The 17,765-nt window shown below is 46.7% G+C and overlaps 1 protein-coding gene across 7 annotated transcripts in view; it reads right to left on the reverse strand.

Annotated features, from left to right (window-relative positions):
• LOC123767687 (collagen alpha-1(I) chain) overlaps positions 1-17,765 on the reverse strand; it is a 484,084-nt gene that overhangs the window by 465,161 nt on the left and 1,158 nt on the right. The window lies entirely within an intron of this gene.

Below are 17,765 nucleotides of genomic sequence, written 5' to 3' on the forward strand. Positions count from 1 at the left end.
GACTGCCCGACTTGATCTCCGCCGCCTGATGAACGCAGCGACATGAACAAGGCAAGAACAGCACATCACCACACAAAAGGTCAGCAGATACAAGAGGCCAAGCGAGAATGTCACATACAGGCGCCCACCCATCAACTTGAGAGGAACCTTGTCTCTCAATAGATAAGAAGCGCCCTTCCGGCCATTTCTCGTTTCTGAGGGACACCAAAACACGCCGCTTATAACACTTCAAGACATGAAACCAGGGCATAACTCGGTAATTGTTACGGTCTAGGTGCTCATTGGCAACGAGGAGGCCTGGTCGAGGACCGGGCCGCGGGGACGCTAAGCCCCGAAACCACCTCAAGGTAACCTCAAGGTAGGCATAAGGAGACTAACCTCCAACAGACACACGACATGCTGATGACACCGAAAACCGGGCTATTCTTTCACGGCTTTTGCAGAATACTTCACCTAGTCTAGTCCACTAGGGGCCTCGTAGCCTGGTGGATAGCGCGCACGACTCCTAATTCTGTGGCGCGGGTTCGATTCCCGCATGAGGCAGAAACAAATGGGCAAAGTTTCTTTCACCCTGAATGCCCCTGTTACCTAGCAGTAAATAGGTACCTGGGAGTTAGTCAGCTGTCACGGGCTGCTTCCTGGGGGTGGAGGTGTAGTCGAGGACCGGGCCGTGGGGACACTAAAAAGCCCCGAAATCATCTCAAGATAACCACTAAATGAAGCTGTTTAATATACTCCCAGACAGTGGTTGCCGATTATTCTAGTAACCCTCACATAAAAAGTACAAAGTTATTTAACATAACTACCCACTGACTGGTTTGGGGCAAGGCACTGCGCTAGTGCCACGAAAGAAACAAACCCCTGACGTTATATACACAACAAGAATAACTGACACAGTAGAAAGATGGATCTACAATTTGAAAATGAAAATAACTAATAGAAACTCACCAAAGTCAAATCGGTGCATGCAGCGTGAAATGCCTAGTTCATCAGGATATTGAACTTTCTCCAGTACATTACCTGTAATCAGCGCAGAGAGTTCTACTCCCCATGCCCGGCCTGGGCCCAGACTTGTCTTGTAATAACTCGCTCTAAAAGCTGTTACTCTGAGCGTTACTCTCTCATTTTCATACGAGATATACACAAAGCCACAAACTATAGTACCGTGTCTTCAGATAACACTAGGATTTGTCTACTGTAGTATACAAATGTATACAGTATAGGTCAGAACTAAACTAAAAGGTCAGAACCCAAGAACGAGCTCCAGCCAACTGATACAAGGTGTATCTTGAGGTGCTTCCGGGGCTTAGTGTCCCCGCGGCCCGGTCGTCGACCAGCCCTCCTGGTTGCTGGACTGATCAACCAGGCTGTTAGACGCGGCTGCTCGCAGCCTGACGCATGAACTGACGCAGCCTGACAGCCTTGGTGTCACCAAGATATAAGAAAGGATGATAATTATGCCGGAACAACCGTGGACATCTTCAAGAGAAAACTAGATAGATTTCTCCAAGAAGTGCCGGACCAACCAGGCTGTGGTAGATATGTGGGCCTGGGGGTCGCTCCAAGCAACAGCCTGGTGGACTAAACACTCACAAGTCAAGCCTGGCCTCGGGCCGGGCTTAGGGAGTAGAAGAACTCCCAGAACCCCATCAACCAGGTAATTTGGAGAAACATAGAGGCACTGATCCGGGTGAGGGAATGATTCAAACTGTGGCACTGATCCGGGCGAGGGAATGATTCAAACTATGGCACTGATCCGGGCGAGGGAATGATTCAAACTGTGGCACTGATCCGGGCGAGGGAATGATTCAAACTGTGGCACTGATCCGGGTGAGGGAATGATTCAAACTGTGGCACTGATCCGGGCGAGGGAATGATTCAAACTGTGGCACTGATTCGGGTGAGGGAATGATTCAAACTGTGGCACTGATCCGGGCGAGGGAATGATTCAAACTATGGCACTGATCCGGGCGAGGGAATGATTCAAACTATGGCACTGATCCGGGCGAGGGAATGATTCAAACTATGGCACTGATCCGGGCGAGGGAATGATTCAAACTATGGCACTGATCCGGGCGAGGGAATGATTCAAACTATGGCACTGATCCGGGCGAGGGAATGATTCAAACTATGGCACTGATCCGGGTGAGGGAATAATTCAAACTATGGCACTGATATGGGACTGGAGTTTCACTTGCCTGAGGTTGTCAGCAGCTAGCCTTGGAAAGCTGGTAACACCATGGTTCACTTGGACCTCTGGAAAGCGGCACCACCATGCCTCATTTGCAGACACGTTAACCCGTGAATTACAATCACCAACAATGTAGCTGATCAGACAGTGCTGGCTCCATGAACCACCGCAAGGGTGTTGTTAGAGCACATGTGAGGCCTACTTAGGTGACAGAGAGAGAGACTTCCAAGAAAGATTACCTGCTGTTGTTTTAGATCTAGCTACTCAGAACGAAATATCCGTGTAGCACGGGCTACAGTGAGCCCGTAAGAAAAATGGCCTTTTCACCATCACAAACACCCAACCAGGAGGTCCGTTGAGAGACCGGGCGGCGAGGACATTGATCCCCGGAACCACCAACAGGTAATCATTTCTACGGTAGATAATGACCATTCTACCCCCCATTCGGATATATCAAACGTTGACAACTTTGTCACAGGCGAAGGCAGCCACCTGACCTGATAGCGTAGAGACTATTATTGCGTCCCGCTTCACCGCTTGCAGTGTCCTCCCGGGGGTCTGACGTATGTGCTGGAACCACACTTTGGGGGACCAAAGAGCCAAAGCTCAACCCCCGCGAGCACAATTAGGTGAGTACACGCTACAGCCTCACTGATTCTTCACCAAGTCCGCATACACAACATCCTCATTGTCTACTGGATAGCCCGCTACGATTTTCTCTTAATGATCGAGCAATTGTGCGAAAGGACCCGTGAATTACAATCACCAACAATGTAGCTGATCAGACAGACTTCCAGGCAGGGGCAGACTTCCCCTGCCTGAAGCTGTGATGGCTTCAGGCAGGGGAAGTCGGTGGTTTCAATGGGATTATAGTTAAGGTAGCCAAGGTACTTCTATATTACCAGAGACTTGTGCACCATCACCTCCTCCTCGACCGGGTAGCAGACGGCTATCCGTACATAAGTCTTTCTGCCTCCCCTGTAAAATGATTGTTTGTGTCCTGTTAAGCTGTGAAGGCTTGTGTTAAGCTTTAGCACAGAGTGGCTCTGTGAATGATGTGCTCATCGTTCAGGTAGGTAAAGAACATGGGGTTTGGCCAGCAAGTATGCACGTGACCGAGGGGTACCACGCCCGACAGGTTATTATATGCCCGGTGCCATTGTGATTAACTCGGCTTATGTGTGTGTGTGTGTGTGTGTGTGTGTGTGTGTGTGTGTGTGTGTGTGTGTGTGTGGGGGGGGGGGGAAGGTTGCAGTGTCAAGGCTTTGGGACCCTAACAAAAACAAGCGGGCAATGGAGGAGTTTGTGCGAGAACGTTCAACGGCCTGACTGGCTACCTTGTGAAGCCCTTGATACATGCAGTGTGGGGCGCGAGCGGGCGGCCCTCTGTCTCCAGGCTTACTCCCTCCTACCACCTCCCCGTTCCCTTCCTCCTAACCCGACCCCTTTCCCGTTCTTTTCTCTTAGCCATACCCCCTCTCTCCCGTGCCGCTCCTTCTCGGTACACCCTATTCCATCTGTCCTCAGACCCCTCCCGTTCCTCTTCACTGGGTGTCCTCACTGGTGCGTTCAGAGTCGTGCATAATGCGCAGGCTTCTGGAGTTAACTTTTCCATACTTTTGAGTGGATGCCAGCGGCGTTGAGGTCGTTTCCAGGGAACACTGGGGTAGTTACCGGCCTGATTCCCTGGGCTCGGTACCTGTATGGCTTGAAGTGGTATTTATTGCCATGCCCCTCACGTCGACCTGGCGCGGTGTGCTAATACCAATACTTGTTAGTACTTCACCACGCCACCCACCAGAATATTAAACTTGAACTGTGACACGGTGACGTCTCCTACCAAGGATAATATGCACCACAGGTTACTCTTACGTTTTCCACACTTCTTAAGTTTGTCTTTCTTGCACTGCAAAATCATCAGAACATTTCCAGTCGGTGGTTTCCCTGGGACTATAGTTAAGGTAGCTAAGGTATTGCTATATTACCAGAGGACCTTAACAGTCCTGGTCATAAATTTCTAACAAGAATGTTGTTGACGCCATGGATCTAATTGGCCTGGTGCCAACCTTACGCCACCTGCAGGCCATGGCCCAACTTTACGCCTCCTGCAGGCCATAGCCCAACCTTACGCCACCTGCAGGCCATGGCCCAACTTTACGCCTCCTGCAGGCCATAGCCCAAACTCACGCCACCTGCAGGCCATGGCCCAACCTTACGCCACCTGCAGGCCAGGACCCAAACTCACGCCACCTGCAGGCCATAGCCCAAACTCACGCCACCTGCAGGCCATGGCCCAACCTTACGCCACCTGCAGGCCATAGCCCAAACTCACGCCACCTGCAGGCCATAGCCCAAGCTTATGCCACCTGCAGGCCATAGCCCAAACTCACGCCACCTGCAGGCCATAGCCCAAGCTTATGCCACCTGCAGGCCATAGCCCAAACTCACGCCACCTGCAGGCCATAGCCCAAGCTTATGCCACCTGCAGGCCATAGCCCAAACTCACGCCACCTGCAGGCCATAGCCCAAGCTTATGCCACCTGCAGGCCATAGCCCAAGCTTATGCCACCTGCAGGCCATAGCCCAAGCTTATGCCACCTGCAGGCCATAGCCCAAGCTTATGCCACCTGCAGGCCATAGCCCAAGCTTATGCCACCTGCAGGCCATAGCCCAAGCTTATGCCACCTACAGGCCATAGCCCAAGCTTATGCCACCTACAGGCCATAGCCCAAGCTTACGCCACCTGCAGGCCATAGCCCAAGCTTACGCCACCTGCAGGCCAGGACCTAAACTACACAACACGATTCGGTATGGTATGGTGTGTGTAGCCTAAAATATAAAAATCAATGTGCTACCTGTGTGACAGTGGCCCTGGTATGGGACGCCATCCCATCTCCTGATACCATAGTAGAGGGTACATATATTAACGGTTTGGTTGAAAGTGCCAATATGTAGTGTGGACCACCAGTAAACCAATTTTTTGTACTAATAATTGTATAGTTCGGAGAAAAATTAAGCTAAAAACAAATATTACTAGGCCTAGTATAGCACATATATGTAGCATATTAGGCCTAAGATAACGTATATTAGGCGTAGGATGGCTAAGGGAGGTTTGGTTAGGTAAGGTCTTATATTTATGTGGGCAAAAGTTTCCAGTTTATCATAAATACATTAATAAAAGAAGTATAATTTCTGGTGGTCCATCAGTACATAGTGGTACTTTCGACCAGTATCTTCTTGGGGTTATCTTGAGATGATTTCGGGGCTTTAGTGTCCCCGCGGCCCGATCCACGACCAGGCCTCAACCCCCAGGAAGCAGCCCGTGACAGCTGACTAACACCCGGGTACCTATTTTACTGCTAGGTATCAGGGGCATAGGGTGAAAGAAACTGCCCATTGCTTCTCGCCGGCGCCCGGGATCGGACCTGGGACCACAGGATCACAAATCCAGTGTGCTGTCCGCTCGGCCGACCGGTTCCCAGTAACTGTAAATAATTTCATTTTAGGAGGATAGGCTGTGGAAGCCCACAGGTTGAGCCCCACAAAAGTGGAGGGGTATGAGACAAGAGGCCAGTAGAGTTCTCCACTGGCTGTAGGCTACTGGATTCGGAGAGACAAGAACCACATGAGCAAGTGATAAAAGCCGGTACCTGGGAAGGTGGTGGTGGTGGTCGGTAAGACCTGGGAGTCAAGGGAAAGGGACAAGGAAGCCTCCGGCAGCTATAGCCAGGTAAAAAACTTTTGTTTAAGGGAGAGGCCGACCAGCACAACTACTGTGTCGACACAAGCAGGCAGCCGGGGCGGAGACCAGCCCTTCCACCAGTTGGGGGTAGCCTCAACTGTACTGTTATGTCCCTTACGTGATTTGTAACTTTCCAGTGTTAGACAACGTTGTTCCATTGCTCCGTCGGGCATCTACCTTGTGTAGCTTCCAGTGATCAATGGCTCCGCGGCTCTGTCTCCAACCAGAAGATTAGAAGATTAGATTGTTGGAAGATTACTTCAGAATTCCGATAGTTCCTCTGGAACCTGTAGGTTAAGCTTATGGCACATGCGTAGCCTATCTAAGCCCGATTTACTGGATAGCCTAATTCACTGAGTGCCTTGATAACCCCTGGCATGCTAGGATGGATTTATGGAAATTAAACGGCAGATAAACAAATTAAAGAGGAAGCATTTCAGAATGTTCGGTAATATGTTTATTGCTTGTGATGTGTGCCTATGTATGTATTAACACGATGTACTGAACGGGGTGAGAATAGCTGGAGCTACCTCATCCCTTTGTGTGTATTTTACCTCAATAAACTTATTTCAATTTCAATTTCAAAGAGGAAGCAAGGAGAGACCAACTGCCAACATCCCAGCCAGCACCAGTCAACTTGGCAACACAGTATATACAAAGATGAAAATAGCAGTTCTTGCGAGGACACACCGAAGTCTTAACACATGCCTGTACAAGGAGGGATCTAACCTGGAAGGCTACACACCATCGACCGACACGACACAAACTCCCCGAGGTGATGAAAGACTAACAAGCAGATTGCGCCTACACTATCCATATTCTTCATACCCGATACCTTGATACCTGCTTGATGAGGTTCTGGGAGTAGTTCTACTCCCGAAGCCCGGCCCGAGGCCAGGCTTGACTTGTGAGAGCTTGGCCCAACAGGCTGTTGCTTGGCACATCAAGAAAAAAATGTATTATATATATATATATATATATATATATATATATATATTATATATATTATATTAGGATCAACATTACATAAAATTCAAATATTATGGACGACCATAGGGCCGTGGACATTATCTTAATGACGCTTATACTTGCACATAATGTAATCAGTTTTAGCAGCCTAATGAACCTCTCACTGTAAACCTCTTGTTTCTTTTAAAGACAGTTCAACACAAGCCTAATGCCACTACTGTTCAAAACAAACAATAACATGCAAATCAAAATAAGGCTCTAAACAAGGAGACCCAAATAAAAACTTGTGATTCTGTGTAATACGCCTGGACTTGTTACACATACAAGTCCAGGACTTATTCTAATAATAACAAGTCCTAGTAATATGTGGAAAAAAAATCACTGGAGATATGAGAGAGAAGGAAGGTGGCGCCATGTTGTTGCTCTCGCGTTATGCCAAGCATTAAATCTGGAGTGGTTTGGCCTAACCCAAAGCATACGAACCAAGATATCCCAGCTATCATGCTCAGTAGTGCAAAGGTGCGTCCATTTCACGGTGCTTTAAATTCCACTAAGACAACGTGCGCTACCAGTGCGCACGCCGACCAGACTCGCTACCCGAGCGCACGCCGACCAAACTAGCTACCCGAGCGCACGCCGACCAGACTCGCTACCCGAGCGCACGCCGACCAGACTCGCTACCCGAGCGCAAGCCGACCAGACTAGCTACCCGAGCGCAAGCCGACCAGACTAGCTACCCGTGCGCACGCCGACCAGACTAGCTACCCGTGCGCACGCCGACCAGACTCGCTACCCGTACGCACGCCGACCAGACTCGCTACCCGTGCGCACGCCGACCAGACTCGCTACCCGTGCGCACGCCGACCAGACTCGCTACCCGTGCGCACGCCGACCAGACTAGCTACCAGAGCGCACGCCGACCAGACTCGCTACCAGAGCGCACGCCAACCAGACTAGCTACCAGAGCGCACGCCGACCAGACTCGCTACACGAGCGCACGCCGACCAGGCTAGCGGCCCGTGCGCACGCCGACCAGACTCGCTACCCGAGCGCACGCCGACAATAGTCCTACACCACACAGGCAATTAATGTATAATAAACCAGTCTCTACACGCACACGAACAGGGAGCCCTTATGCCTCCCTGTTTTAAGAACTATGGGATAAAACACCCACGATAAAATCTTCCGCTTCTAACTCGAGTGATTGCCGTATAGAGCTGCTATTTTTGATAGCTCTTTGGTGACGTTGTACTGCCTTTGGTATTCCATGTGGTTTGGTAATCTTGTAGGCCCTAACTTTGCAGTGTTGTAGATATGTTTTGCGGTGAAACCACCCACGCGTTCTAGGCCTATTTCAGTGGTTTGTCAGGATAACTGTCAAGACCATTTTCTTGAGAAAACAAAGCTGTTTTTGAAAATAAGTAAGAATTTGAGTTCAGATCTTTAGAAAGTTATGCACTGTATCATAGACTACCAGCTATTTTTTTTTGGTGGTGGGGGGGGGGGGGGAAATAGGCCTCGACTATTTGTTTCCATAGTTATACTATGCATTATAGAACACACTTGTTGTAGATGAATCGAATCTGGTAACAGTGCTACTAATCGTTTCTGGTGACGTGCTTTAATTGTATAACTTAATCCAGTCATTTCCAAACTTATAGTTATGAAGACACTAAATCTCCAAAATGATTACAATTAACACTCCAGTTCTATAAAAAAAATAGCAACTGTGTAATACTAAAGTAATCCACAACATACTCTTTTTTTTCACACTACCAAAACACAGCTAGGCTACGCTGTAAACCCAAAGTTACTCCCTTTTCACACTACCAAAAACACAGCTAGGCTACGTTGTAAACCCAAAGTTACTCTATTTTCACACTACCAAAACACAGCTAGGCTACGCTGTAAACCCAAAGTTACTCCCTTTTCACACTACCAAAACACAGCTAGGCTACGCTGTAAACCCAAAGTTACTCCCTTTTCACACTACCAAAACACAGCTAGGCTACGCTGTAAACCCAAAGTTACTCCCTTTTCACACTACCAAAACACAGCTAGGCTACGCTGTATCTCTTGTAACAAGTAGAAAGAGCTACAACTTTATCTTTGTTACTTTCATTACAAGAGCCAGTCCCTAAATGGACTTCATATCCATAGGTAGGCCTAAATCTTTGCTGTAAGACCTGTGGCCTTAAAATAGATAAACCACCTCTGAACAAAATTCATATGATCAATAAATTTTTTTTATTAAGACTTCATTACACAATTTCATAAGTCTCCTCGGTTTGGTACTTCGCTTTACATACACAGTTTCAAAAGATGTTCTTTAGGGCTAGTTGGAAACATATTTAACACCTGGTAATAGGTCAGGAAGGTCATAGATCAATCAGGTTTTCTGAAAATAGGGTTATAGATTAAATGTTAAGAACATAAGAACATAAGAACAAAGGTAACTGCAGAAGGCCTATTGGCCCATACGAGGCAGCTCCTATTCTATAACCACCCAATCCCACTCATATACTTGTCCAACCCGCGCTTGAAACAATCGAGGGACCCCACCTCCACCACGTTACGCGGCAATTGGTTCCACAAATCTACAACCCTGTTACTGAACCAGTATTTACCCAAGTCTTTCCTAAATCTAAACTTATCCAATTTATACCCATTGTTTCGTGTTCTGTCCTGTGTTGATACTTTTAATACCCTATTAATATCCCCCTTGTTATGTCCATTCACCCACTTGTAAACCTCTATCATGTCGCCCCTAACTCTTCGCCTTTCCAGTGAATGCAACTTAAGCTTTGTTAATCTTTCTTCATATGAAAGATTTCTAATTTGGGGAATTAACTTAGTCATCCTACGCTGGACACGTTCAAGTGAATTTATATCCATTCTATAATATGGCGACCAAAACTGAACTGCATAATCTAAATGGGGCCTAACTAGAGCAAGATATAGCTTGAGAACCACACCAGGTGTCTTGTTACTAACGCTGCGATTAATAAATCCAAGTGTCCGATTTGCCTTATTACGAACATTTATGCATTGATCCTTTTGTTTTAAATTCTTACTAATCATAACTCCCAGATCCCTTTCGCAATCCGACTTCGCAATCACAACACCATCTAGCTCGTATCTTGTAACTCTATCATCATTACCTAACCTCAGAACTTTACATTTATCAGCATTAAACTGCATCTGCCAATCCTTTGACCATTTCAAAACCCTATCTAGATCAACTTGAAGTGATAGTGAGTCCTCCTCCGAATTAATTTCCCTACCGATTTTCGTATCATCGGCAAATTTGCAAATGTTGCTACTCAAACCTGAATCTAAATCATTTATATATATTATAAACAACAGAGGTCCCAGGACAGAGCCTTGAGGCACTCCACTTACAACATTTTCCCACTCTGACTTGATTCCATTTATACTAACTCTCTGTTTCCTTTGGTATAGCCATGCCCTAATCCAGCTTAATATAGCACCCCCAATACCATGAGACTCTATTTTTTTAATCAGTCTTTCATGTGGCACTGTATCAAAAGCTTTGCTAAAGTCAAGGTATACAACATCGCAATCCTTACCACTATCAACTGCCTCAACAATGCTAGAATAAAAAGATAACAAATTTGTTAAACATGAACGGCCATTTATAAAACCATGTTGCGACTCAATTATTAATTTATGTTTTTCAAGATGAAGACGAATTTTATTTGCTATTATAGATTCGAGTAACTTTCCCACAATAGACGTTAGGCTAATTGGTCGATAGTTAGACGCAAGTGATCTATCTCCTTTCTTAAAAACTGGTATCACATTAGCAACTTTCCAAAACTCTGGCACTCTGCCTGACTCTATTGATTTATTAAATATGGTTGACAGTGGGTCACAAAGCTCCTCTTTGCATTCTTTAAGCACCCTAGCAAACACTTCATCCGGCCCTGGGGATTTGTTTGGTTTGAGTTTTACTATTTGTTTAAGAACATCCTCTCTGGTAACTGCTAAACTCGTCAACCTGTCCTCGTCCCCACCCACATAGACTTGTTCGGCTGAAGGCATATTGTTAAGTTCCTCTTTAGTAAATACAGATACAAAATATTTATTAAAAATACTACTCATCTCTTCATCACTATCTGTTATTTGACCTGTCTCAGTTTTTAATGGACCTATCCTTTCCCTAGTCTTAGTACGATATAACTGAAAAAACCCTTTAGGATTTGTCTTTGCTTGCCCTGCTATGCGAACTTCATAGTTTCTTTTTGCTTTCCTTATCTCTTTTTTAACATTTCTAACCAGTTGTACGAATTCCTGTTCTAAAGTGACCTCCCCATTTTTAATCCTTTTGTACCAAGCTCTCTTTTTACCTATAAGGTTCTTCAAATTCTTTGTTATCCACTTTGGGTCATTAGTATACGATCTATTCAATTTGTATGGTATACTACGTTCCTGTGCTTTGTTTAGAATATTCTTAAATAAGTTATATATTGAATCCACATCGAAATCCCCATTTAAGTCACCTATCGCTGGGTTCATGTCTCGCTCCAAGACCGGCCCACACCCCATACCCAAGCCTTTCCAATCAATTTGACCCAAAAAATTTCTTAGGCTATTAAAATCAGCCTAAGGTCACGTGAACTAAGTCTTGAACTAAGGTCATCCTCCCGCGGCATTAAGATCACATCATGAACTAAGATGTTCTAGTTACGGTACTGTTCTGGTGACATAATTAATACTTGTGACATGTATTATTACTTGTGGCTAATGATGCATTGTTAATATCCCCTCCGTAAATGACTATTGGCAGGGGCTTACCGTAGTTGTCGTTGACAAGTACAAGGCGACTGTTGTAGATGATCAGGCGCTGATGGAGATCATGTGATGCGGTGTATCAGCCGACACTGAAGTCATGTTGGACGTGCTGATCCACTCCAGTTCACAAATTGCTAGCTAAGCTCGCGATTGCGTCAACGTGTCGTGCGTTTTGAAGATCAACTGAGCGCTCCTCAGGTGACCACAGGGTGTGTGGGGGCTGAAGAGTTCATTACCTCTGCTCATGTGGAGAGAAGTAAACTTGGACAGCGGGCGGGCTATACCGAGCACTGCTGCGGCTGTCACACCTGCAGGCTTCCTTAAACACTCACCAAGACCCCTTCCTCTCCTCCTCCCGCGGCGATAACCGACTCCAAATATGCCCGTAGAGTAATACGACGACTGAGGGTGCGGATCTTTCTAATACACCACACACTTGGCTTAAACTCGTCTTCTGAAGCTGTTTTTCTAAACCATATAGAAATTCTCTGGCGCAGGCCTACGCCATTGTGTTAACTCGAATGTTAAAAAAAATATATAGGTCCTATTCCAAATGTGTCCTAGAGGGAGGTTTAAGGCTATTAGCATGAAAACCTCCTCCAGGCTTGGCTTTTTAACACCACTGCTGACCTCTGTGGGTGACACCCTCGGCAAGGCTAATCAGGATCTGTAAGACAAGAGGCGGCGTTAACCTATGAGTGGGGCCAGTGTGGTAGTGAACGTGGTGGGTGGCGCGCGTTATGTAGGCCTAAGTAATTAACGAGGGCGTCGAATACAGTAGGCAGGTGAAGACCTAATGAACGAGTGTAGCGTGTGTGGCAGATTGTTGTTGTTGTTGTTTAAGATTCGCTACTTGGAACAAAAAGTTCCAAGCAGCACGGGCTATGGTGAGCCCGTAGTGGACTTACCTGGCACAGGAGCGGGGCTGTAACTGGATGTGTGTGTGGATGTGTAACTTTATATTTGTGTGAAGGGGTCAGACGAGAGATAAACAACTTCATAGCCTACATAATTACCATCATTTCCAAGTAATATTTTAAATTAACAACTACGACAACTTATACAAAGTCAATGTTGTAATGGACCTAAAATAAGTGTAGCTCAACAACATTTATTAAGAAAATATGAATTCACTGGCAGGAAAAAGTCCCTGCAAGTCACTTACCTGACACCGCAGAGTTCTCGGCCACCATCTGCCAATAATCATTTAAGGAGGTGATTTAAACCATGCCCCCCATTAGCAACCGTCAACAAGGGGGGGGGGGGGGATATAGGGGTACATACACAGAGGTGTACCCGGCTTCTTTATGATACCTGGTCGATGGGGTTCTGGGAGTTCTACTCCCAAAGCCCGGCCCGAGGCCAGGCTCGACTTATGAGAGAGTTTGGTCCTATGTATATACACTAAGAGTTTACTTCAGCCCTGGAATATGTTCACTAAGTGTTCTTGTTAGTTGGTCAATAAGCTACTGTTGTTCCCTACAGCAGGTTGATAAGCGTCAACCTTAACACCAAATCAAATCAAACTAAATGTCAAGACTTAATCTGAGGCAACTGTGGCCTACAACTTTAATTAAGATTTAAAACTCGCACAATCTGGGCCACAACTTACCTCAGGCTATCCTAATCTGAGCTCACCTAACAAGACATATCCAACATGCCAAGGTTACCTCAAGTAGTCAAGGTCTATGCTAATATCTAAATTAAATCAACCAAGCTTATTTAATAACCCTACGATAAGCAAGTCTCAAAAAGTCAATAAATATTTTTTGACCTACAGTATAGTGTACACAGTATACTGTACGTGTATATTTCGTACGTAATAGCGAAAACAGCACTATTGGCCTGGTAAGCTCGTATTGGCTCGGTATACTCAACAGGTAGAGTTATTTTGTGTATTTTCAAATATATCTTTCCAAATTACTTCGCCCTAATAATAATAACAATAAATAATAATAACAACAACAATATAATAAAATGAGAACATGAATTATCAACTCAGGTTCGTTTAGGCTATAGACAAATTACAAAATTTGGATTAATAAAACAATATTCCGATCATGGAATGTCAGTTTTCCATTATACACGCGATATTAAATAAAATTTGAGTAGTTAGCTAACCCTGAATAGATACAACATGTGCATTATATACACTGGTAATGTATATTTAAGCCCCCCCCCCAACACACACAAATAACATTTATTTTGTCCAGCAAGATCATAGGCTTATACACACCCACGCATGACCCAAAGCAGAGATATTGACACTGTGCATAGTCCCATTTTTTTATTAATATATTAGGTACATCTGCATTTGTGCAGCTACCCTAGACTATATGAAGGGAAGTACAGTGTGTCAAAAAAACGTGATGCTAAAAAAATCCCCATCACACAGGATGGTTAGTCATACAGAGGCATGTGATAAGTAGTCTGCACTGACAGACTAGTCCCACAAGAGTCCCCAGGAGAGTACGGAGCCTAGACCAGGTGTGGCCAAACACCAATATGATGCACCCTTACAGACTGCCACCCTCTACACCTTATCATCACGATAATGGAGTGTTTCAACAATAACTTGACTGAGGAATTAAAACCAAGGTCACATTCAGATCATAAATCAGTAAAGTTTGAAATAAAAGTTCATATTATAATTTGTATTATTAATGCTTTTATTATTCTATCGACAGAATAACAATAACAAATTTAATATATAAAAATCGTTACTATAATTTACCGCAACCAATACGTTAAAGAAAATTATTATATAAATTACGATATTATGGCAATCATTATCATTCTGTAAAAGTTACTTTTAAAACCTAGGCTCCAGAGGCTCGGTAGCTTGCTTACCTAGAGAATCTAGGTCCCAATGGCTCTGTGGCTAGCTTGAAGTGACCTCGAGAACCTAGATCCTTGGTACCCAACAAGGCTCTAGGTTTGGTTTGCTAGGCTCCTGGACGCGGCTGCAGGCAATCACAGCCGGTTGAACAGGTACCACCTTTTGGAGGTGTTCACGATGTTGCCTCTTGAACATTGAAAGAAGTTCGACTCGTCATACCACTTGAAATTTAGAGGGTGTTGGAAAGCGCGGGATCCTTAAATATTTACAGAATTATCTCTTAAGAGTCCTTATTGGCAGTGCCGGATTATCCATCAAGCACTATAGACAGTGACTATGCCCCATGAGAGCGGGGGCCTACGAAAAATATTTTTCCCCCCCATTTCTAATAAATAAATAAAAAATAAGATTTTTTCCCCCATTTCTACAGGATATCATTAAATTGATGCCGAGGTACCTTTTCCATTTATTTATTACCTGGTTGATGGGGTTCTAGGAGTTCTTCTACTCCCCAAGCCCGGCCCGAGGCCAGGCTCGACTTGTGAGAGTTTGGTCCACCAGGCTGTTGCTTGGAGCGGCCCGCAGGCCCACATACCCACCACAGCCCGGCTGGTCCGGAACTTCTCTTAGAAAACTGGACTGTTTTCTAAGAGCTAAGATGTCTTCAAGATGTTTGAAGATGTCCACGGTTGTTCCGGCAATATTTCTTATAGTCGCTGGGAGGACGTTGAACAACCGCGGACCTCTGATGTTTATACAGTACCTAATCCTATTATCTATTTATCTTGGTTTATTATTATATATATTTAACCATTCTGGCTATAGATAAATGCACAACAGGAGGTTCTAGATTGTGGTATTAGTGAACATGGTGTCAAATCTGACCCTATATCTTGGAGGTGGTTTAGACCCACGAAAGTCTTACCCTGGACCTGCCTACTGGGCACATTTTACACATTACAGGCTAAAGATTCTTAGATTCTGCAGGCGATGAGTCACAATAACGTGGCTAAAGTATGATGACCAGACCACACACTAGAATTTGAAGGGACGACGACGTTTCGGTCCGTCCTGGACCAGTCTCAAGTCGATTGTCGACTTGAGAATGTCGACAAAAACGTCGTCGTCCCTTCACATTCTAGTGTGTGGTCTGGTCATCATACTTCTTAGATTCTTATAAATCTAAGAATGCCTAATAGGCTATTAAGCTAACCGATACCTATAAACAACCTACAAGTATACAATAGTCCGCTATTTTCTCCTGTTAAATGTTTGGAATTAAAACCTTAAATTATACATATATATACATGTATCTATATAGATATTTATAGATATAAAATTATATCTCAAAAAAAAGGTCTAACACTAAAATATTATGCAATTTTCTGGAAGTCAAGTTGACAATACCTGATGTGATCTGGCAAAGTTAACAAAAGTGTGGTGAACCCACAGCAATGAATGAGTTAGGGAATGAGCGTTATAAAGGCCTATGGGAGTGGGAAGTGGGGGGTTACGGGCTATTCATGCCCGTGCCACCTCTTGGTGGCACTCTTCACCAATCAATGAGTGGGTCGAATATGATAGAGAAGACTGAAGATATAATGCATGAGGAGAGAGTACAACTCTCGAAACCGACTACAGGTAAACTATAGGTAGTGAAAGTGAATAATGAGAGTGGCGAGATTAAAGATGACGGGCCATGCGAGGGATGAAATTGGAGGTGAAGTGACGGGCCAGGATACACCATCAGAGACGGCGGGCCAGGACAACCATGATAGGCCAGGAAAAAAGGATGACAGTGAGGGTGATGGCCAGGACAAAAGGGTGACTGTGGGGGGGTGACTGGCTAGGACATAAGGGTGACTGTGGGGGGGGGGACTGGCCAGGACAAAAGGGTGACTGTGAGGGGGTGACTGGCCAGGACATAAGGGTGACTGTGGGGGGGGGGGGACTGGCTAGGACATAAGGGTGACTGTTGGGGGGGGGGGACTGGCCAGGACAAAAGGGTGACAGTGAGGGTGATGGCCAGGACGAAAGGGTGACTGTGGGGGGTGACTGGCCAGAAGAAATGGGTGACGGTAGGGAGGGGTTAAGTGGCCAGGACAAAAGGTGACAGTGGGAAGGTGACCTACCAGGACAAAATGGTGACCGAGGGGGAAGGGGGGGGGTGACTTGCCAGAAAAAAGGTGACATTGGGGACAACTGGGCAAGAAATAAAAGGGTGACAGTGGGAGGGGGGGGGGGGACTGGCCAGGAGAAAAAAAATGGGGGGCCAAAAAAAGGTCAAATTGGGAGTGACTGGCTAGGAAAAATAGGTTAGTGACAGCGGGGGGGGGGGGGGGGGTGACGGGCCAGCAGGGTGACAGCGGGGGGTGACGGGCCAGCAGGGTGACAGCGAGAGGTGACGGGCCAGCAGGGTGACAGCGAGAGGTGACGGGCCAGCAGGGTGACAGCGAGAGGTGACGGGCCAGCAGGGTGACAGCGAGAGGTGACGGGCCAGCAGGGTGACAGCGAGAGGTGACGGGCCAGCAGGGTGACAGCGAGAGGTGACGGGCCAGCAGGGTGACAGGGATAGGTGACGGGCCAGCAGGGTGACAGCGAGAGGTGACGGGCCAGCAGGGTGACAGCGAGAGGTGACGGGCCAGCAGGGTGACAGCGAGAGGTGACGGGCCAGCAGGGTGACAGCGAGAGGTGACGGGCCAGCAGGGTGACAGCGAGAGGTGACGGGCCAGCAGGGTGACAGCGAGAGGTGACGGGCCAGCAGGGTGACAGCGAGAGGTGACGGGCCAGCAGGGTGACAGCGAGAGGTGACGGGCCAGCAGGGTGACAGCGAGAGGTGACGGGCCAGCAGGGTGACAGCGAGAGGTGACGGGCCAGCAGGGTGACAGCGAGAGGTGACGGGCCAGCAGGGTGACAGCGAGAGGTGACGGGCCAGCAGGGTGACAGCGAGAGGTGACGGGCCAGCAGGGTGACAGGGATAGGTGACGGGCCAGCAGGGTGACGGGCCAGCAGGGTGACAGCAAGAGGTGACGGGCCAGCAGGGTGACAGCGAGAGGTGACGGGCCAACAGGGTGACAGCAAGGTTTGACGGGCCAGCAAGAGGTGACGGGCCAGCAGGGTGACAGGGATAGGTGACGGGCCAGCAGGGTGACAGGGATAGGTGACGGGCCAGCAGGGTGACAGGGATAGGTGACGGGCCAGCAGGGTGA

This window comes from Procambarus clarkii, chromosome 67, assembly GCF_040958095.1.
Source record: "Procambarus clarkii isolate CNS0578487 chromosome 67, FALCON_Pclarkii_2.0, whole genome shotgun sequence".
Taxonomy (NCBI): Eukaryota; Metazoa; Arthropoda; class Malacostraca; order Decapoda; family Cambaridae; genus Procambarus; species Procambarus clarkii.